The sequence below is a fragment of the Triturus cristatus genome, chromosome 4_1, assembly GCF_964204655.1.
Source record: "Triturus cristatus chromosome 4_1, aTriCri1.1, whole genome shotgun sequence".
Taxonomy (NCBI): Eukaryota; Metazoa; Chordata; class Amphibia; order Caudata; family Salamandridae; genus Triturus; species Triturus cristatus.
In genome coordinates this window covers 602,109,953-602,132,760 of record NC_140585.1, presented here as the reverse complement: position 1 = coordinate 602,132,760, position 22,808 = coordinate 602,109,953, and positions in this window count along the sequence as shown.

Sequence of the window (22,808 nt, the reverse complement as noted above, 5' to 3'; positions counted from 1 at the left end):
TTTTTGATTATTTTTTTAACTGTATTATAATTACTATAAATGTAATAAAATCATCTAAAATACTATTAAGGTGTCAATTGATTGTTTTGTTAGCTATTACATTTTTTATTACTTAAATTTATGTTTAAAAACATTTTATATGTCTATTTATGCAAACTCATGTGGTACATATTTGCTTTTTCAATTTTTAAAAGATATTAATATACTTTAGAAAAATTATAAATTGTATAAATTACCTTTAAAATGTATGTTAATTTATTAATGATAAGATATAATTATACCTTGAGATCAAATCACCCCTTACCCAAAATCACCGTGAGTTTGTCTGCATATCACTTTCAATAATTAAAATTAATTTAACAATTTTACAATACCATAACTTATCAATTAAGTAATAACTAATACTCCAGTATTAAATATAATTCCTGAGTATTAATACACTCCCTTACCCAAACCCCTGTTTTCCATGCATCCTGTCCCCAAAGGATTGGTGCTTAAGCCTTTTTTATAAATTTAAAATGCATCCCCCAACCAAAACCCCTGTTTCCCATACACCCGATCCCAAGTGTAAAGCACATTTAATATATTTTAAATAAATATATTATATTAAAGATACTTTTTGTTTTTAAAGAATAAGAACTAATCTATTTTTTTAATAATACTCAAGTATTAAAAATAAAAACGGAGTAGTAATGGACTACCCAATCCCAAAACCTATTCTTTTTAATATATTTTATGATGTATATACATTTGGAAAAAAAAACGTGTAAACTTAGGTGCCGATTCTGATCCTGTAAAACCCGGGTACAAATGGTCGTACGGAGCGTTTTCTCCGTACGACTCGTACCCGGGAATTCCACCGTACAAACCAGCAAGTACGATTCGTACAGAAATACCATTTCCGTACGAAACGTAAAAAACACCGTACGGCTAAAAAATACATACAATTCCGATCCTGAACAGCGCGTACGCGACGTCCGCACGGAGTCAGGCAGCATTTTACGGACCAGCAAGTACGATTCGTACCCACAGCACTCCGCATGGCTATATTTTTACAGGAGCCAAAAAGTGCTGGAAAAGCTAAGTACGCCGCGATGCACGAGGAAAAGGGGGCCCGTTACGCGACGTACACGCCATCACCCACATCGTACGTGTCATCATGTATGGTGCGTACCCCAACATTGCATACGTATGGACCGTACCCCCACCCCAGCCCCGTATGTACGCGCCGTACCCCCACCCCAGCCCCGTATGTACGCGCCGTGCCCCCTATGTACACGCCGTACCCCCACCCCAGCCCCGTATGTACGTGCCGTACCCCCAGCCCCATATGTACGCGCCGTACCCCCACCCCAGCCCCGTATGTACACGCTGGGGGTACAGCACGTACATATGGGGCTGGGGGTACGGCGCGTACATACCGGGCTGGGGTGGGGGTACGGCGCGTACATACAGGGCTGGGGGTATGGCACGTACATACCGGGCTGGGGGTATGGCGCTTACATACGGGGCTGGGGGTACGGCACATACATACGGGGCTGGGGGTACGGCGCGTACATACGGGGCTGGGGTGGGGGTACGGCACGTACATACGGGGCTGGGGATATGGCACGTACATACGGGGCTGGGGGTACGGCTCGTACATACGGGGCTGGGGGTACGACGCGTACATACGGGGCTGGGGGTACGGCACGTACATATGGGGATGAGGGTACGGCGCATACATACGGGGCTGGGGTGGGGGTACGGCACGTACATATGGGGCTGGGGGTACAGCGCATACATACGGGCTGGGGGTACGGCGCTTACATACGGGGCTGGGGGTACGGCCCGTACATACGGGGGAGGGGGTACGGCACGTACCCCGGGCACAAGTGTACCCAGGGTAGGGGTCGTACAAAGTTTGCTCCGTACAGGACGTTTTCCATACGCTTGTCAATTCGGAATGCCGGTACGGATCGGAATTGTGCGCTCGGATTTCAGTTTTACGACTCGTACGTAAAACTGTCCGGGGATGTCTGGTAGACTTTTCCCGAACAAACCAGCAAAAATTATCAAAAATAATACTTACCTCACTTACCTCCATTACTTACCCTACAATGCATTGAAATGGCATGCGTTGTAATTGGCACATGCGTTGTAACGGCATGCGATGTAATGTCACTAGCAGTATAAAAGTTGTGTTGTGAAGGCATTACAATGTAATGCCTGCGTTTTAATGGACGTTTCCCATAACTCACAGCTTGGCTATATATCTCATTTAAAAACTTCTCATGTCCTAAATAACACTTCTTCAATGTATCATAAATCACTCTCTTTGTGAATCAAAAGTGCCATCACTTTATGAGCTACTTATGACCAAGTCCACGTATGCCAAGAGTCCGATTAAAGGCATCAGCTGCTCTCCATGCTTTAGAGAGAATACAAAACATGCAATGGATTATGGCAAAACTTCCACATATGAACTGAAAACCTACTGTGTATAAGGGTTCTCAGCTCAGCTTGAAGCATGCCTAAACTGTGTGATGCTAAGATGGCTGGCCTGGCCCTGTTCTATGGATATCTAAACCAGATGATTTTCTCCCACCTTTGCAGCCATTACAAAGGTAACCCCCACGTGCCCGTCAAGCTCCACTCTTCCTCCAAAAGTTTTTACAATGATTACAATGGGCTGATATGTCAGCGGTGGCTACACCGCTAAGGTTGAGGAGCGTCTCCCTACTGCTTCAACTGCAAGCTCAATACAAACAATTAAATGATAATGACATTCCAATATAATTTTGTGTTGAAGTTGCAGTTGAAGTCAGGTTAGGGTGGGCCAGGTGGGGCACCCGTGAAGTCAAAGGAGGAGGAGTGGTGGCTGCACCTTAAGTGCGCATGACGATTTGGCCAGACGCCTGGGACCGGCCAAACCGTCATGCTCACTTTGCATGTTCTCCACAGGCTGAATTGTACAGCCTGGGTGGAGAGCATGCACAGTGCCCAGTCTCTCTTTGAGAGCCGAACCATGGCACTCAGATCAATCACAATGTAGCTGTAAGGCAGTGTTGTCATTGGCAAGGATATTCTGGGAGTCTGTGTGCTTCTAGCTGCAGAGAATAGGACGGAGGAGAGGCGATGACTGGCGCTACTCAAGTAAGTGTTTTTATATATTTTTTATTATTCCCACCCCATAGGCTCCCCCCTCCGCTGACTACCTCCGTTCCGTAGCAGCCGCTACTGTAATCTTTGAAGATATCTTTCTAACATGGGCTGAATTGCATTTTTCACACAAAGTGTCACACATAATGCATAATTAAGCGTAAACCTTGGCAGCTATGCTGACTCCCTCAGCCAGAATTACTTCTGACAAAAATAATTAAATTACCTGCACCTATTTTTGCCTTTGTTAATGCTGGGAGAAGTGAGAATCCCAAAATGTCTACTTACTGCTATCTTAAAATGCACACCCTTTGTGACAGGAATCAAAGGATTACCTGGTTCAGGCTTTAAGGATAGCGGATTCAGGTGGAAGGAGCAGTTGACAGATGGTGAACATAATGGCACCCTTCTGGTCATGGTTATAGGTGGATTGGTCAAAGGTCGTTGTTGGCTTTTATGGTTCCGCTGACAGACTACACTGTGCAGCAGGCACCTGTGAAGTGCTGTCCCTATTGCCTTCAAATGTGCATGCTTATTGCTTAAAACCTACTACTATTGTGCTTTGTAGAGCATAATGACTGACATCTACCCAGGGGCGGTATGGTGGACCCGGGAGCCCCCGCGGTGTGAGCAGGTCCCCAGGGTTCTCTGTTTGGGAGGGGGTCCTTAAACAATTACTTTGAATGCACAGCAAAATGTTTGCAGTTGCATGGAATAAAAAACAGTTAAACGTGTGGAAAAACCACTCTAGTTTCCCAAGAAGAAAGAAACACAATTGCAATGCTGTTAATTAAAAATCTGTGGCATACAGAGGTCCAGTGGAAAAGTACCCTGTGTCTCTTATTGTCCATGGCAGGGGTTTGACGCAGGTCCCTGTGGCATGGGAAGGGCACCCAACCCTTCAGGGTGCCTGAATTGAGTCCAAGACCAATACATATCTGTGGGAGCTGACAGACTTGGGCCTCTCATCACATTCTGCAGGAAGGCCCCATCATTTTGTGTTACACTACTGCATCTACCTGCTTCTGCAAGCCATTTTACACCTCCACATCAACATAATGCTCCCCTCTGGAACTTTTAGTAAATTGCCTAATGGCCATGTGTTTTTTTAAACATCCTATATGTCTTCCAAAACAGACTTTCTATGGATTCACCATACCTACTGTACTTCACATTTTGTGCCCTTAAAGAATTATATCTATCTTAGTCATGTTTTGTATCTAATTGCATTTGAGCTCTTCCAGACAATGAATCCACACAATTTCTAATTGCCCATCGTCCTAAGGAACCACGATGGGGATTTTTACACATTTGTACTGAAGATCCATTGTAATGAACTCCATTATGAGACACTACTATTCTTGTTCTCTAGCAGCCCTGGATATACATGCTGCAACTGAGTGCCAAAAATGTAATTCGCTTTCCATATATGGAGAAAGTGACAGTCTGTACAACTCCAGGGTCACATCTAGCTTCACAAAATAGCTCAAACTATGTAACCTCAAGGTCACGCATGGTGCCACAAAATATGTCATACAAAGAAACACCTATCTTGGCTACAATTGTATAAAGTTGCACTGTATGTTGGAAGGAGTCTGATATATATCTGGGTTAGTTAGGCACTTCACATAAGACACTTCAACACTGTGTGCAACACATTTCAATAACGTCATGAAATCATTCACTCTGGGCATGATATGCACAGTGGATGAAAGCTGGCCCATATTTGATGCAACACATATAAACTGTTCTGCAGCTCAAATGGTGACATGTCTGCAAATAAATGAGGCGAGCACCTCAATTGTGGTTTGGCAAAGTTGAGAGCAGCAGCAGACATGGTTTGTACATTTTAGGAAATTGGAAATTAGTTAAGAGGGGCCAAAGGCCCACTCAGGCAACAGCCACATTCCTTGTCAGGGTGAACCAAAAAGGTAATTAAATTAACCCGTGATTAACCCTTTGGTAGCTTGGCACACAAGCTGTTAGGCTTAAGATAGAGCCAATGTGTAAAGCATGTATGCAACACTGAAAGAGCAATGTAGTAAAATCACAATACAAGAAAAATCACAAATTATTCAGAAAAAATAATGTAGATTTAATAAATGAAATTGTAGCAGAATGATAAAACTCCAATCAGTAGAACCGAGGATATTCAATTTGAAGGTTTTGTGTAAAAATAGCTCCTAAAAGCACATAGGGACACTCACGGTCCTGCGGTCGTGGTAGACTATTGAAAAGCCATAAGTTCAAGTCAGCTGTGATTGAGCGCAGGTTTGGAAACAGGGACCAGGTTAGTCCTTCTGAAAAGTTACCCTCTAAATCTGGCATTAAGTGTTCCGTTTGTGTTGAAATAAGCTGTGAAGAGCAGGCAAGATGTCGTGGACAGCCGTCGCTATGTCACGTAGAGCCATCGGGCATCATGGACAGTTGTTCTTGTTGCTTTGCGTTGGCGGTCACTGCAGCTATAGTGTGAAGTAATGCTCTTGTGTTTCCTGTTGTCGCTTGCAGTCACTGTTGATGTGAAGAGTAGGTCTCACTGGAACTTCCCATTGGTGGTTGTCACGGGCGGCAGAGTCTTGTGGAATAGGGGTCAGTTTGTGGTCGCTAGTAGCCCAAACTTCAGGATTTTCAATGTTTCTTCATGAGGAGTACACTCTGATGCCGGCCAAGGGTTCAGGGCCTAGGTAATTTAAACTATGAAATCCATACACTGTACTACACACTCAACAATGATAAGATCTCTAACCTTACATGAGCTCCCCGTCTGAATTAATTTTTTTCATTTTTCACTGGGTACTCATTGTGCTATCATCCCCCATAGGAGCCTATTTCCATCTATTTTAGATTGATTTTAGACAGGAATGTTTTGTTAATCTCCAATATGACTATTATGCTGCTTACAAAAATTAGAGATATTGTACTGTGCAGTATTAGATGCCTCCCAAGAATTTCAAGATGGCCTCCCATTCCCATGTTTCAGGGCAGATTAGGTACAACAGTGGTCCAGCCCGATACATGCTTATACAGGTCCACTGAGACTTACAATATGACTGCTGCATCCTCGCTTATTAGGGTGTCCAGCGAGTACAGCGGTCTAGTCTCAACACTCACCTTCTTGTTTGCTTTTATATTTATGGCTTTCCCGTCCACATTTTAGGAATAACTATTAATGATTCCATCTCTGGGTCAATATTTCAAGGATTGGACAATGAATTTGATCTGGCTGTAGCAATTAATGTCGCTCCTGGACATACGAATAGGGATAGAAATATGAGTACATTTAGCCGTTAAACCTATTATAAGATGACCACCACGATCCACGCCATTTCTCTCAAACAATTCCAGGTGTAACTGATAATCACACTTTGCATTATTTATGGATTACCTCTAGCGACCTTTCCACCACATTAAGAAGATGTGGACCACGGACTAGGTTGGGAAGTACCCGCTGAGCATTGGTGCAGTAAGTAATGCCCTTGACCCTTTGGTCTTTGTTGTTATATTTATTCTTCTTTGTTAGTAATGTAGGGCTATCTCTTCCATGTTTTTACAGTGTGTGACCTTTGATTCCAGCAAGCTCTGTCATTTGAACCTATTAGGCCTGATATTATCTGTTGCCATGTATGTCCCCCACTGAAAACACTAAAAGCCTGACTTAGCTGTTACAGGTACTTTAAGGCACAATAGGTAACGTATCCTGGCTGATATATGAGGATATGTCTAAGGTTAGAGATCTCACCGTTGTGGAGTATGTAGTGCAGTGCCCGGGTTTCATTGTTTAAATAACCCATATTTTAATACTGACATAATTCCATTTCTGTGCTCTTTCTCCGTTTAGGATTTTTGAAGTGGATAATCTCCAGTTTTCAACGAAATCACCCTGTGCAATAGGGTTCGGTAACTATCTCTTGAACCTACATGGAATGTGTGTTGATGCATAACTCCTGCTCAGTGGAGGTTAGGAGCAAGGGTCTTAGAGGTACTGATTAACTCTTCGCATCTTGCGAAACTGATGAAAAATGTTGACCTAGAATAGACACACTGACTCAGTAAAGGCTACTTTGTGTCATTTTAGGTTTTAACCATATCACAGGGCCCCTTTAAATAAAGAATTGGGTTAGGGTTTTCTGAGGATATATTTAACCTTTTCTGTTCTAAGAACCCACTACGAATATAGAAAATATCAAAGTTCTCCCTCCCATTGCACGGTTTATGCCACCTGATGATGATGAAGCATGCCACGCGATTAGTATGTGGGTGAGGGTTCTATAGGAACACATGTTTTTTATTTTTTATTTATTTGGTGTTTTCTATAGCGCGAACATGACCCTGCGTAGGGTATCAGAGCGCTTTACATTTGCATTTCCAAAACCAAAACCATTTATGTTACCAAGTCATCAGTTATTGTACAATGATTAGAACTAGACATTAAGCTTAATATACATATATACAAGCCCACAAAGGGTTGATGTTCGACAAGAGGTAGCAAGAATACGATCATGACAGGTCCGGAGACGATAGCTAGACTGTTGCGATTATGGGAGATATTTCCTCATATAGAACGACTTTGCTTCCTTTTTGAAAGCCGCGATGGATGGATTCTTCTAATGTTAGGAGGGAGGGCGTCCCAGATTCTAGGAGCTGCACCGCAGAACACTTGGTCATAAGTTCTTTTCCTACAAAAGCGAGCCGGTTTCAGTAATAGGTCTGCGTCTAAGAAATCTTTTTATCATAACCATGTCAGGCCCTCATCTAAAACCTGAAGGAAGGAATTCATATTCAATATTATACCCTCCTAATCTCTCCAAAAATGCCTCCAAAACTTTTAAACATAACCTTCTGACCAGGTTAACTGGAGAGGCACTCATATGACCGACACAGGGAAATGCAAAACAGCTTCTAGACACAAAGAAACATGCACAAAACAACTTAACAGTTGTCCCTATCCCTCAGAGATATTCAATGCTAGCATTCCAACAGGGGCACCCAAACAACTTCCTACCATTACTCAACCTAGAATAGAGTCTGAAAAGATTAGAGCCCCTCAACATAATAGGGAATTTGATAATCTCAGTTTGCAATCCAGCAAGACTTACAAAGCCATGCAATTAGCTATTAGAGATATGAAGAACCTTCTGTGCTTATTAGAAAATTGGCTCTAAAAATGGAGGGTCTACAGAAATCCATTCATGAAACACAACTTAAACTTCGATCTACTCCTATGGCTGCATCAAAACAGAATATTCTGCCCCCGTAAGAGACTCAGTTATCTGACAGACAATGAGATCCAAACCCTTCTGTCTTCATATGAACCAACCCCCACTGCTCCCACTAAGATAGGTGAAAACAATATTCAAACAGTCCCAACGAATGCTTGCAGAACTGCTAAGCATAACAATAGAAGGCTAAATTTTAGTAACCTAAAAAATGTGTTATTAACTCCCAACAAGATTGTCTCGTCAATGATCAAACCACAGAAACACTTTTGTTGCATACTACTCAACTGTCGGTCAGCAAAAAAACATGCTGCAGACATAGCCGACCTCATACTAAGCGAAGAAATTGACGTAACTATATTAACAGAAACATGGCTATCTGACTCTTCTTCCCCATGCCTAGATCTTTTAGTCCCCCCGAATGACTGTATTATGAGACAGGACAGACGTGACAAAACGGGAGGAGGCATTGCTTGTATACATAGATCAGACGTTACCATCACAAAAATACGATCTGACTCATTAGAGTCATGTGAATATCTGGGCATGTCCTTAAGATCGTCTGATAACCAAAACTGTAAACTCCAAGCAATCTACCACCCCCGGGTAAAAAGACCAAGTTCATAGACCAGATAATAGAAATCATCACTGCTAACTCTAATCTGCAGTCTAATGATATTTTCTTAGGGGACTTCAATCTGCATTGGGAGGATCATACTGACAATCGGATCACCTTTCTCAAAGCCTTCCTTAAAGATCACTCGCTGGTCCAAGAATGTCTTCTACCTACCCACTCCAAAGGTTCTACCTTAGATTGGATCATAGCTAAAGAAAAAGCTATCAATAAAATTCTAATCACCCCCTGAGATTGGCCTGTTCATCATATAATTACCTTCGTAATACCCGTCATAAAAACCAAAATGTCCTCACAACCTATTAATCCGAAAAAATTGACTTGTGACACTAGAGGAATCAATATGGATAACATCGCAGCTCGCTGTGAAATAGAATTGCTACCACCTAAGAACATGGTTGATGTCAGTGACCTCACGAAGCACTATAACAAGACTATGTCGAGCATTATTGAGGACATAGCCCCTTTAAAATTCAAAAGGATCACTGACAAAGACAAAAAACCCTGGTTTAAAAGTGCCCTAAATGAAGAACGATGATCACTGAGACTTACAGAGCAAAAATGGCGACAACACCCTTCATCGCCTCACTTAACCCAACTGACACAGTCCAGGAAAGCCTACAATAAAAGCATTCTAAAGTCAAAAAAAGACTTCTTCAGGAAAGAACTGGATAATGCAATAAACAGATCAAGGAAACTATTCGATCTACTAAAAATTCAATCCAATAAATATGCCGAATCGGCACCAGCCACTATAAAAACAATCTTAAACAGTGAAGATTTCTCCTCCTCCTTTACAGACAAAGCAAATTCATTGGAGGGGGAGCTCAAAAAAGCAGCTGAAGACCTTGAAAGTGGTAAGAGCACCTTAGATGAACATCAGTTTCAACTAGAATTGGAAAAAACAAAAAACAATGCTCGTTGGTCAGTATTCAAGCCTGTCAGTAAACTAGACATTGCAAAGATCATTTTGACAACTAAACCTAACAATCATTATAATAATCCTTTACCTGCAAAGTGTTGGTCTTCTATAAATCAGCTGCTCATCCCGTCCAGGACAAAGGTCATCAATGCCTCGTTGTCACAAGATCAAATACCGGTCTGCCTAAAATCTGAGCAAGTCACCCCACTTTTAAAAAAACCAACAGAGAACCCCTCTGATCCCAACAATTTTAGACTAGTAACACACATTCCCATTCTAGCCAAACTCCTGGAAAAATGTGTACAACAACAATTGAGCCATAATAATCCAGAATTCAAGCTGTTAAATGACTTCCAATCAGGATTCAGACCAAACCATAGCACAGAAACAACAATTCTGCACATCGTGGATGACGCTTTACTTGTCCTCGACCATAACAAAACATGCCTCCTAATCCTGCTGGACCTGTCGTCGGCTTTCGACACAATAAATCATGACAAAATACTGGATCGCATGAAAAACAGAATGGGACTAGAGGGAACAGTCATGAAATGGTTTAGTTCCTTTCTTGAGAAGAGATCGCAAAAATTCATAGTCAACCAAGCATTGTCAGGTTCAACCAGAAATACAATCAGAGTTCCTCAGAGGTCAACACTATCCCTGGTGTTATTTAATCTGTACGTAGAACCACTCACGAAAACATTACAAAAAGCAAACATTTCTTTCCTCATGTACGCAGATGACACTCAGCTGTACATCAAAGTCACATCGACAGCAGAGATAGGTATCATGAACCATGCACTAATGAGAACCATCCAATGGCTAACCACCAACCACCTGAAGCTTAACCCTTATAAAACCGAATTCCTGCTGATTACGCCCCAGAAAAGCACATCGAATATATTAGAATGGACCAACCTAATCACGGCTTTAAAGTATACTCCGAAGATTGTTGACTCTTCTAAATCCTTGGGAATTATACTGGATCAAAATTTTAACATGTTAGCACATATTACCACAATGGCAAAAAATGCCCGGTTCCATTTAAGCTACCTCAGAAAACTAAAACCATTCTTAAATAAGACAGATCTCAAAACAGCAGTTCAGGCATTGGTCATATCAAGGATAGAGTATGGATGGGCTCCCCAAGATCTCATCAGCCCCACTGAAAGCTTATCTTAATGCAGCCACAAGACTAATATCTGGATCCCAAAACTTCGACCATATCTCCCCTCATTTGAAAGCACTCAACTGGTTGCCTTTCGAAGCAAGAGTTCAATACAAGTTGGCATGTATCACTCACAAAGTGATACATTACAAAATACCAGGGTACCTAGCCCAGAAACTGACTCTATCTCTATGTTGTGTGCCTGGTGAGCATTAGTAGGGCATAATCACTGCTTGTTTTGGGAGACAACTTCCACTTTTGTTTTGTGTGACAAAAAAATTACAACTTTGTAAAAAGTGGCATTTTCAGAATTGTGACTTCACCATTTAAGGGGATTTTAAATTGCAATTCATGTGAATGTAAATAGAATATATCTCCAACTGCCCGAATCTGAAGTAAGCATTTATTAAGTGTAATACGATAACTCAGTGTTAGTCAATGGGAGAGACAGTCCTTACAACAGTGAAAAACAACTTTAGGAGTTTTTCTGTCTCAGGACATGTAAAACCTAAGTACACAAGTCCTACTATTTAAGTACAATTCACCCTCTATTATAAGCCTAAAGGGACTACCATAGGTGTGACTTAGAGTATTAAATATGGAGGTTTAGACCTGGCAAAAGGTTTATTTTGCCAGGCCAAACTGCCAGTTCAAAATTAAACTGCATTACGCGTTGCTGAGTCAGACCTCAGACATTTATTTTATGTGCTACTTTAGTCGGTGGCACAAGGGTTCTGTGGGCCCACTAGTAGCATTTAATTTAAAAATCCCGTGTACATGTAGTACCATTTACTAGGAACTTACAAGTAAATTAATGTGCTAATTAGGTGCAGGCCAATTTGACCATGTTTGTTGAAGAGATCACAAGCACTTCAGCACTGGTTAGTAGTGGTAAAATGTGGAGCCTAAAAATTTCAGCAAACAGGAGTGAAGACAGAAGGTTTGGGTGAATGCCATGCCAAGGAAGTCAGGTAGGTCTAACAGAAACTTTATTTCATCAAAGAGATACTAACAAGCTGGTACACGTGCATAGTCCCTACGCATGAACATTATTCATTAAAGCATATATATTATAAGCATATTGCTGAGCTTCAGTTTAACACTTTCACCTTCCTGTGTTGTGTTATGCTATGCATGTGTGCAATCGTTCTGTAGAACATAGCATTGTTTTTACCCTTGTGTGTGTTCCTGAAGTGATACAGTGTTAGTCCTGCATGCATGTGATTTACAACTAAGTGTGACCTTGAGTCCATCTTGTGTACCCTGACACTTCAGTCGTTCCTCAACTATTCCTTGGTGAACAATATGCCATAAACCCATTCACCTGTGTAACTCTTCCAGTGGCCATTGTTCTTGATCATATTTGCATAGTCATTGTTCGATTGGGAGTTGTTTAATGCACTTCTTTTTGTTCTCTTGCCTTGTGTCTGATGCAGTCTTATAATAGTTTTGCAGGTTTTTTGTGCTTTGACTAAATGTTATTGATGCAAACTAAATACCAAGTCTCATTGGTAAGGTTGGCCATATCAGATTTCATGCAGTGTGCCATTATTGTCTCTCACATCTGCCACATCTGCATGATGGTCCTTCATGACCAGTGGCACCTTTGGTCACTGCTTAATGTTCTTAAGTCACTCAAAATGTTGGCCAAGCTGCTGGATTTAGAGCAGGTGCTTACATTTTGCATGTCTATATTTTATTGTATTTTCCTCCACACTGCATCATGTGTGTGGGTACACTCAAGCATACAAACAGCTGTGCATTGTTGGTGGGAGATGTAAAATGGGAAATGTATGTTTTTCGGTCACTAGTAACTATGTTTAGGTGAGTGTCATTTCCTGGTGGCTGTGGCTTTTCTCTATATTCTTTCCTTGATCATTCCATAGTGGAATGATATTTTGAAGGTTGGCACACTTGCAGTCTCCTGTGGCTTTCTTTTTAAGGGCTACTTTCTGTTGCCTTCGATGTCATCATTCTGGTGTTAGATGTGGATCCCTTGCCTCAATAAATCATTATATCCTGGAATCTATGACACTGTCTACGGACAGGGTGCTTGCCACAGAAGCAATCCGTGGTCTTGCTAAGAAGGGCCTTCCTTTATTCCCCTTGATTGTTGGATTACCGGTGATGAATGTTATGGTACATGCATGGTTTCAACTCTGAGGAGGACATGGTGTTTCACTTTGCAGGTATGCTTGTTATTGTGTTGAGTGGACTTTATTATAAACGGGTGCTGAATTTAGCAATAATATAGGGTACCTATGTTATGCTGCCTTGCTATTGGTCTGCTATTTTTCTGAAAGATTATTACTGGCTTAAAAATTGGTGTCCTACATCGTCTGCTTTGACTGTGTCCTTCCATATTTCAAGTTCCATTTTTTAGTAATCAAGTATGAGAATGAGAACAGGAGCAAAAGGACAGGATGTAATGTGTGAGCATATGTGTCTTAGCAGTTGATTCTGAAGTGCCTGTTGTGGTCTTGAATCCTTTAGGTTCTTACATTGTTTGCAAATGCTACCCTTTCTGTTTGCTTGGGAATATGCTGTTCCATTGGCAGAACCGCTGCCATCTCTGAGATTTAGGACAGTTTCTTGGTGGTTCTGACACCAAACCAAATCAGTCCCAGGCAGAAAATAATTTAAATGTCCTCAACAGGCTCGGAGAAAACTCCTCCTATGTATACGAAATCTACTATGTGAGTCCCGGAAATGAACATTGACATTATGGCGTCGATTCTGATCCTGGAGAAACCGGGTACGAACCATCGGACGGAGCATTTTCTCCGTCTGACTCGTACCCGGTGAAAAAACTTTACAAAAATGCAAGTACGATTCGTATGGAAACACCCTTTCCGTACGAATCGTACAAAACACCGACCGGCGAAAAAAAACATACGAATGTGATCCGGGAATGCTCCGACGTGACGTCGGGACGCCTTCAGGCTGCGTTTCACGAACCAGGAAGTACGATCCGCACCGACGTCACCCCGCACGGATTATATTTTCCAGCTGCCAAAAACTGCCGGGAAATCAGGGCGACGCGCACAAGGAGCACCTGTACGCGACGGACAGCCATGGACCCGAACCTACGTGTCATCCCAGCCTTCATAGCAGTCCACCTGCTCTACAGGAACCGACGCAGATGCCGCAGAAGGTCAGAACAACACCCAGGGGCAAAGGGGGGGCAGGGGCAGGACACAAAACCCCCACCCAAGTCACAATTCATACATGCCCTGGACATACCTGACCTTCAGGGCCTGGTCACTTCGAGGGGGTGGGGGCGTGTCCAGCAACGGAAGTGGATGTAGACGCGAACCGGCAACACAACAAGTCCGGTACGTACCGTACCCACGCCTTAAGAGCGTGGGTACGAGTCATACCACGCCCACCCCTACGTCACCCCAATAATGGCAGTACGGCCCGTACCCACGTTCCAAAGGCCTGGGTACGGACCGTACCCACACCCGCGTACGAATGGAGCGTACCCCCACCCCAACAGTGTATGTATGGAGCGTACCCCCACCCGTGTATGCATGGAGCGTACCCAGACCCGCGTATGTTCGGAGTGTACCCCCACCCGTGTATGTACAGACCATACCCACACCCGCGTACGTATGGAGCCGACCCCCACTCCAACAGTGTATGTATGGAGCGTACCCCCACCCCAACAGTGTATGTATGGAGCGTACCCCCACCCCAACAGTGTATGTATGGACCGTACCCACACCCGCGTACGTATGGAGCGTACCCCCACCCCAACAGTGTATGTATGGAGCGTACCCCCACCCCAACAGTGTATGTACGGACCGTACCCCCACCCGCGTACATATGGAGCGTACCCCCACCCCAACAGTGTATGTATGGAGCATACCCCCACCCCAACAGTGTATGTACGGACCGTACCCACACCCGCGTATTTATGGAGCGTACCCCCACCCCAACAGTGTATGTATGGAGCGTACCCCCACCCCAACAGTGTATGTACGGACCGTACCCACACCCGCGTACGTATGGAGCGTACCCCCACCTCAACAGTGTATGTATGGAGCGTACCCCCACCCCAACAGTGTATGTACGGACCGTACCCCCACCCGTGTATGCATGCAGCGTACCCAGACCCGCGTATGTTCGGAGCGTACCCCCACCCGTGTATGTACGGACCGTACCCCCACCCGCGTACGTATGGAGCGTACATGGCCAGACGCAGGAGGGGTGTGTGCAGAGTCCTCCCAGCAGTGCCCAGACACAGGAGGGGTGGGTGCCTATCACTCCCAGCAGTGCCCAGACGCAGGAGGGGTGTGTGCAGAGTCCTCCCAGCAGTGCCCAGACACAGGAGGGGTGTGTGCAGAGTCCTCCCAGCAGTGCCAAGACACAGGAGGGGTGGGTGCCTATCACTCCCAGCAGTGCCAAGACACAGGAGGGGTGGGTGCCTATCACTCCCAGCAGTGCCCAGACGCAGGAGGGGTGTGTGCAGAGTCCTCCCAGCAGTGCCCAGATGCAGGAGGGGTGTGTGCAGAGTCCTCCCAGCAGTGCCCAGACACAGGAGTGGTGTGTGCAGAGTCCTCCCAACAGTGCCCAGACACAGGAGGGGTGGGTGCCTATCACTCCCAGCAGTGCCCAGACACAGGAGGGGTGGGTGCCTATCACTTCCAGTGGTGCCAAGATGCAGGAGGGGTGTGTGCAGAGTCCTCCCAGCAGTGCCCAGACACAGGAGGGGTGTGTGCAGAGTCCTCCCAGCAGTGCCCAGACACAGGAGGGGTGGGTGCCTATCACTCCCAGCAGTGCCCAGACGCAGGAGGGGTGTGTGCAGAGGCCCCCAGCAGTGCCCATGGAAAGAAAAAGGGTGGAGTACCCACAGATCCAATGGCCACAATTGTCAGTCAGGTGCACAAAGACCCTGCAGTACATGTAACACATGTGTGCGAGGCTGGGAGTACACACATGCATACTGCCTAAAAGGGAACATGTCCACATGAAGTCATGTCAACAGACTACATACACAAGTACAGTGATCACCAAGGATGCCACGAATGATGCAGGTGGAGACATCGCTCTGCATGCATGGCCAAAGTTGAAGGGGTCCGTCACACACCCAGCTAATGTAGACACAGCTCAGCACAACATATTGGAAACACCCTGCAGGGAAGATGTCAGGGTACACAGGGGAAGGAACACACCTTGGGACAATTTCACCATGCAGTAACTGCTTACATGAACAAAGAAACTTAGCTAACACCTTGTGATGGCACACAGATACCAGGGTCCCCCCTATGACCAGCACACTACTACATTTCCCACACACCCAACACATGATCACCACCCAAAATCATGTAGCAGCCCCACCAACAGCAATACCAGAAAAGCAGTAGTGTACTAAGGAAAACAAAAATTTCTTTATTCAGCATGATCAAAAAATGTTTGGTTGGATAAAGTTCAATATTTACAAAGCCCATAGGGCAGTCCATAAGTCACAGCTGGATGGGGGACACAGTGGGACGCGTGTCCCCTAGCTTGCCTGCACAGTTCAGACCACCCTGTCTTCCACAGGGGGGGGGCATCATGTGAGGGGGAAGGACCAGGCACCGCAGGGACAGTAGGGGCAAGGGCAGGCGTTGTGGGTGCAGGGACGGAGGACTCCACCACAGGGGGTGGGGCAGCGCCAAAGGAGGTGGTGAGGATGGCGCTGCACACGTCAGCAAGGTCCCCCAGCGTCTCCCCTGCACCCGAAGGAACCACAGGCCCCAAGGAGGGGGGGGGCGGAGGAATGGGTCGCAGCACCACTGGGGGAGGGTGTGGACAGGGGGGGGCACTCAACTACCCTGACCGGGGACTCCTTTGACCGCTTGCGGGGTGGTGTCACTGTTGGGCTCAGGGACAGTGCGGCCATGAAGGAATCTTTGCTGGATTCGTGGCCAGGAGAGCTGAGGGGAGTGGATTTGGAGGGTGGTGGTCGTGAGGAATGTGGACTCCCACTCTGGCTGCGTGTCTTCCGTTTCCCCCCCGACCCAGCGGGTGTGCCTACCTCACCCTGTGTGTGCGTGCCAGGAGGTGTGCGCTTGCCCTGCCCTGCTGGTGTGGTGCCTGTGTCTGGTGGGGTGCGTGCATGCTGACGTCTGGGTGTACGTGGGACAGGCATGGGAGTGGGAAGTGTGGATGGGGCAGGGGTAGGGGGTGGGACGTAGCGCTGCAGGAGACCCACTGCTACAGTCATTGTCGAGTCTATGGACCTCAGCAAGTTGCGTTGGTCAGACTGTGCGGCTGAAATGCCCTCCAAGTATGCCTCCATCTGGGTGAGCACTCGGCTGTGGCCATGGAGGACATTAAGCGTCGCAGTCTGACCAACCCGCAACTGCCGCAGGATGTCCACAGACTCGGCATTGGTGGCAGCAGTGGAGACAGGGGCAGGGGGTGCGGTGCCTGGCAAGAAGGAGACACGTGGTGACCGAGCACGGCGGGAAGGGACACGAGCAAGTGGGAGGCCGGTGATCGGAATGGAGGGGCCGGGTAGTGATGCAGTGCTGGTGTCAGCTGTGGGACCAGCCTCGGCCCCCTCGGAGTGCTCAGCCTCGGACCCGTCTGCGTCATAGTCAGTGGTGGTTTGACTGGACAGGTCCTCCGCTGCACTCCCGTCGGCCTCCGTGCCACTCGATGTGCCAGACAACTCTGCACTGCTGGCACTGGTGCTCGCTCCCTCCACACGGTCCGTGCCAGTGTCTCCCTCGTGTCCCCCGACGATGCTGTGGGCAAGGTGAAGAGACAGGAAATAATCAGACACCTGTATACATGTCACATGAGTCAAATCCACATAGGTCACAGTGCATAGCCTGAAAAGCAACATGAGTAACATCTACAATACAAGGTACATATGTAGGCCCTGCAACACACAGTTGGTTGACCCACCATGCCACTGACCAACTATGGAGAGCATGATACAAAATCAAATAACATGATATGGATTAGGACAGAGGAGCCAGGCACTGGGGACAATCCAGCACAGCATCTGCAGCACACAGCGTTGGCGTAAAAAAGGATGAGCAGGAACCATGTCTATTAACAGTAGGCACATGCTGCAAAGGTAATACTTAATAACATGCCCAACATTAATGGGTCACTGCACCTTGAGTGTATGTCCAGACAATCATCACACACTGGCCAGACCTAGCAAGGAGACTCCAGGTATAGACATGTAGGCCTTGCCCGCACCAACCACCCCCTACATGAGACTATTTTTTGAGACACAGGAAGCACTTACATCTCTTAGTCTGGAATAAAAACACATGGCCTGCAAGAAATCCTGATTGGACACAAAATACCCCTGGTGCGCCGGTACAAATACATCATCTACAAATGGCCATCATCAGATCATTTTACCAAGACACACAGGCACTGGCCCCCGTGAGTATGAACAAGGGACATTTGGTCAGCCTGTACAGTGGACACATGTAGCAGAGTTTACGTAAATACTAATGGTGCCAGGGTACAATGGCACAGAGCACAACCTATGCTGTAGACACAGAGATTGTCGACATTTTTGGATTACACACATGATACCTAGGAAAAGATGCCCCAGGGGACAGTAGTGGCCACACTACTCCATGGTCCAGAATGGTAATGACTGCAACACAAGCCACCATCCCTGCACTCTGCATATCTCACACTCATGCACATCATGTCACAGGCCACAAAATAGGACATGCAAGCTGTAAAGCAATACACTTTTGAGACACACTCCTATGTCTGGACTCAGCATCAGTGACAACTGACATGGACCCCACAAGTACTGAACTGGACAGGGCACAGGCAAGGTCCCAAAACCTGTTACACACCACCCCCACACATGATGCTGCAAGCATTGGGCACATCGATAAACTGGCAGCCTAGATACCCTTGTGCAAGTGTGACTACACACAGACCAGGGTACACATGGCAAGGAGGGGAAGGGAGGAAGGACAGCACCGCTACACTTTGGGGACCAGGAACTGCACTGCACATGTAAACCCTGGCAGTGTATCCATGCAACTGTGCACTTACAAATGCTGGTGACACACAACAAACACACATGTACCTACCCCCTTCCTGCTGCTGCTTTTCCAGTAAGCGCCTGTCCATGTCAGGGAAGACGACCGCCAGCACACGCTTGTGGATGTGGGTCAGACTGCGGCGCCCAAGGTTCTTTTGGCTCACAGGTGAGTCTCCCAGCAGGACCCGTGCGATCCTCTGCGTCCAGCACCGGATATCCTGCCAGCGTTTCCTCACCTGGGCTAGGCACCGCTTCCGACCATCCGTCTGCCTCACGGCACTGACGGCGTCCTTCCAGATCTGCTCCTTGGCACAGGCGCCTACCTGTGAGGATGAAAAAGTGAGACAACATCAATACACCTGCGACATGTCACAGAGACACACATTAGGACAATTTGGCTGGTCTTAACAGGGCATAGAATGCATCAAACTCATTACACCTGTGTCATAGGGACATTTTCCTCTGTGGAAGGCAAAATGCACTAGGTGGCATTGTAGAGTACACAGGTGGCATGAGGGGTCCGACACAATCAATCATCCAGGCTCACACTGTGCATCACAAGCGACACCAGGATTATGTGCAGCACCTCAAAGCAGTCACATGCCACAGGCCACTGAGGCGCCCTCAGCAGAGTACACAGACACACACAGCCACAGGACAATCACCTGCCATTGCCGACTGCAGCTACACACCTCACTCTGCACATGTGCCACTAGACTGGGGGGTGTCACAGGTGTGGGGCTGGCCCATCACCGCAGACACACAGCACTGCTCCCTGCTCACATCAGATGGGCAGGGTATATCCATCCCTCATGCAGCTGGGGTGCTACACTCCACATATGCACTCACCCACATGACAGGGGACTTACACACACACACCAATGTCTAGGGGACAAACACATCATTTGTACACTCTCAGCACAGGTACACTAAACAAACACACATCTGTGGGTACTGCCACCTGTCACACTGGGGGGACCACAGATTCACATAAGGACTGTAGTAACAACATTCCCAGGAGGATTAGACAGGCAGAATGTGTAATGCCACATGCAGTGATTGTCACAGTACACACAATGCAAGTGAGGAGAGCAGACATGCACCACAGCATGCTCTGGCTGGGAGACATTAGGCATTCCCCCACCCGGGACCCACCCTACAGTACATTGCATGTGTGTTACACCTGGACACAATGGCAGAAGTCACAGTCACAAAAAAGGGGCACAGTCTTTGCTAGTGGACTCAGCACTCACCTGAACCCCTGGTCGACCATACAGCATGGGGTACTGTGGGAGGATCACATCCAGCAGGGCTTGGTTCTCCTCGTGGGTGAAAGGCTGGGCCCTCTCCACAGACCTGGACATGGTGCCAGAGGATTCACGAGCAGCAGCAGTGTTGTGGATTCAAAGGTTGTGCAGGCAAGTGCTCTCTCATGGGACCTGGCTGCCTTATATCTGCCTTGCTGCCCTGTTTCATTCACAGGAGTACAGAGTGATTGGTCACTCACATTTACATCCTACGTTTCCTCCAATCCGTTTAAACCTACCACAGTCAGTGCCTTTGCTTTTTTTTTTTATTGAGCATGATGTCAACTCAACAACCACTTTGCAACAATGTAGATTCTTTCAAACCGACTTTAGCTGGGCACCTGATGAAAAAAATTAAAACTTTAAACTCGGTCTCCATGACAACCAGCATGCATGTAGGGCTTTATACTTGTCCCTCATGTGTCCCCTATGTAATTTGGACATTCACACACAGGTACGGTGAGTTCCAGGGCCCTAGGGCACCCCAAATGCATAGAAACGGCCCATACACGCGTGTGTACGGGGCGTATCACTATGGGTACGCATACGCGAGCACAACCATAGTGAAACGGCCCGTACACGCGCATGTACGGGGCATATCACTATGGGTACGCATACGCGAGCACACCCATAGTGAAACGGCCCGTACACGCGCCTGTACGGGGTGTATCACTATGGGTACGCATACGCGAGCACACCCATAGTGAAACGGCACGTACACGCACGTGTATGAGCCGTTTCACTATGGGTTTGCTCGCGTATGCGTACCCATAGTGATACGCCCCGTACACACGCGTGTACGCTCTGTATCACTATGGGTAGGCCTACGGCAGCACTCCCATATTGATGGGGAACGTACACACGCCCTCAGAGCGCATGTACGGTGCATTTCACACCTGACAGTGGTGACAGGCAGCACACAGAAAGGAATAGAGCTGACATACTGTCCAAGGCTGGACATCAAGGCATTGTCTGTGCAGTACTACATGTGTGGGGCACAGGTGTGTCAGGCAGTAATGTGGCACATTACTCCTGAGTTGTGAAGGCAATAGATGTATGATGAGATGTGTACAGATGTCATGTGTGATGGTGGATTATGTGCCAGACATCCCCTTCACTCCTTTGACATGTGTGCATGTAGTACAGAACACTTGTGAAAAGCGTCACTGCCATGGCACAGTCAACAAAACACGCAACTGTCCCCTGATGCCAGCTACAGGGGTTTTCACACCTGACATGTGACTACCCGCGTTGCACGATGTGACTATGTCATGTATGTGTCGTGTGTTCCCATTAGCTTGCTGTAGGTGTTTGGTCAAATGCATCTGCAGTTGCTGCAACCAACGTGTGTCTGTGTGTAGATGGCCATGGCACAGTGTTACGCATAACAGGCCACATGTGCAATCCAACGTAAGGTGTGTATGTATGCATCGACACAGAGTTTCAAAACAAGGACATATCTGCATACTCTCAATGTATGTGTGATCATTCTAGACATGTAATCCTTCATGGCAAGGTGTGTGGTCTGTCCTTTTTCTATTACATGTGACCTGTGCCTCTAGTGTTCCGCAACCTGTCTGTACAATAAACATCCTTCCTCTGCACATATTTGGTTGTCTGTAACTCCTGTAATGTGTCTGCCTGCTCACTTACACTGGCCCACAGCTAGTTTCATGGCATGGCATAATGAGGTTGAGAATCAACGTTTGGAGCTGTCTCTTGGTAGGAGTGTCACATGGCTGGCATACGTGTCCAGGGCATATTGCACAGACCTGACTCTGTATGTAGCATATGTGTATTGCCTGTTGACCATGTGCTCAGTACATTGACATTGGTGGTGTACTGTACTCACTCTTCGTTGTCCCTTCTAATTCACTGCAGGGCTCCGCCTCTCCCTCGAGCAATTCCGGACTTGGCTGACATGCGGGAAAATGGCTGTATACGCCGCTACCGCTTCTCCCAACGTTTGATTGTGGACTTGACAACACGGCTGGCAGCACACCTCCAACCGCTACACAGGTATCCTGGTGCACTGACACCCAAGATGAAGGTGATGGCAGCCCTACATTTCTTGGCCACGGGTACCTTTCAACATACCATTGCCCATGTCGGTGGGATGTCCCAAACCATGTTAAGCCGTGTTCTGCATGATTTTTTAGAGGCCATGTTGGAGCACCTTGATGAGTTCATTAAATTCCCAACTCCTGAGCAGTTGACAGCTGTCAAGCGTGAGTTCTATGCCCTGGGAGGGATGCCCCATGTCATTGGGTCCATAGATGGAACACATGTGGCTTTGGTACCACCACAGGCACAGGAGGTAGCCTTCCATAACCGCAAGCATTACCACTCCATTAATGCCCTTGCGGTGTGTCTTGCCAACATGGTGATTTCACATGTCTG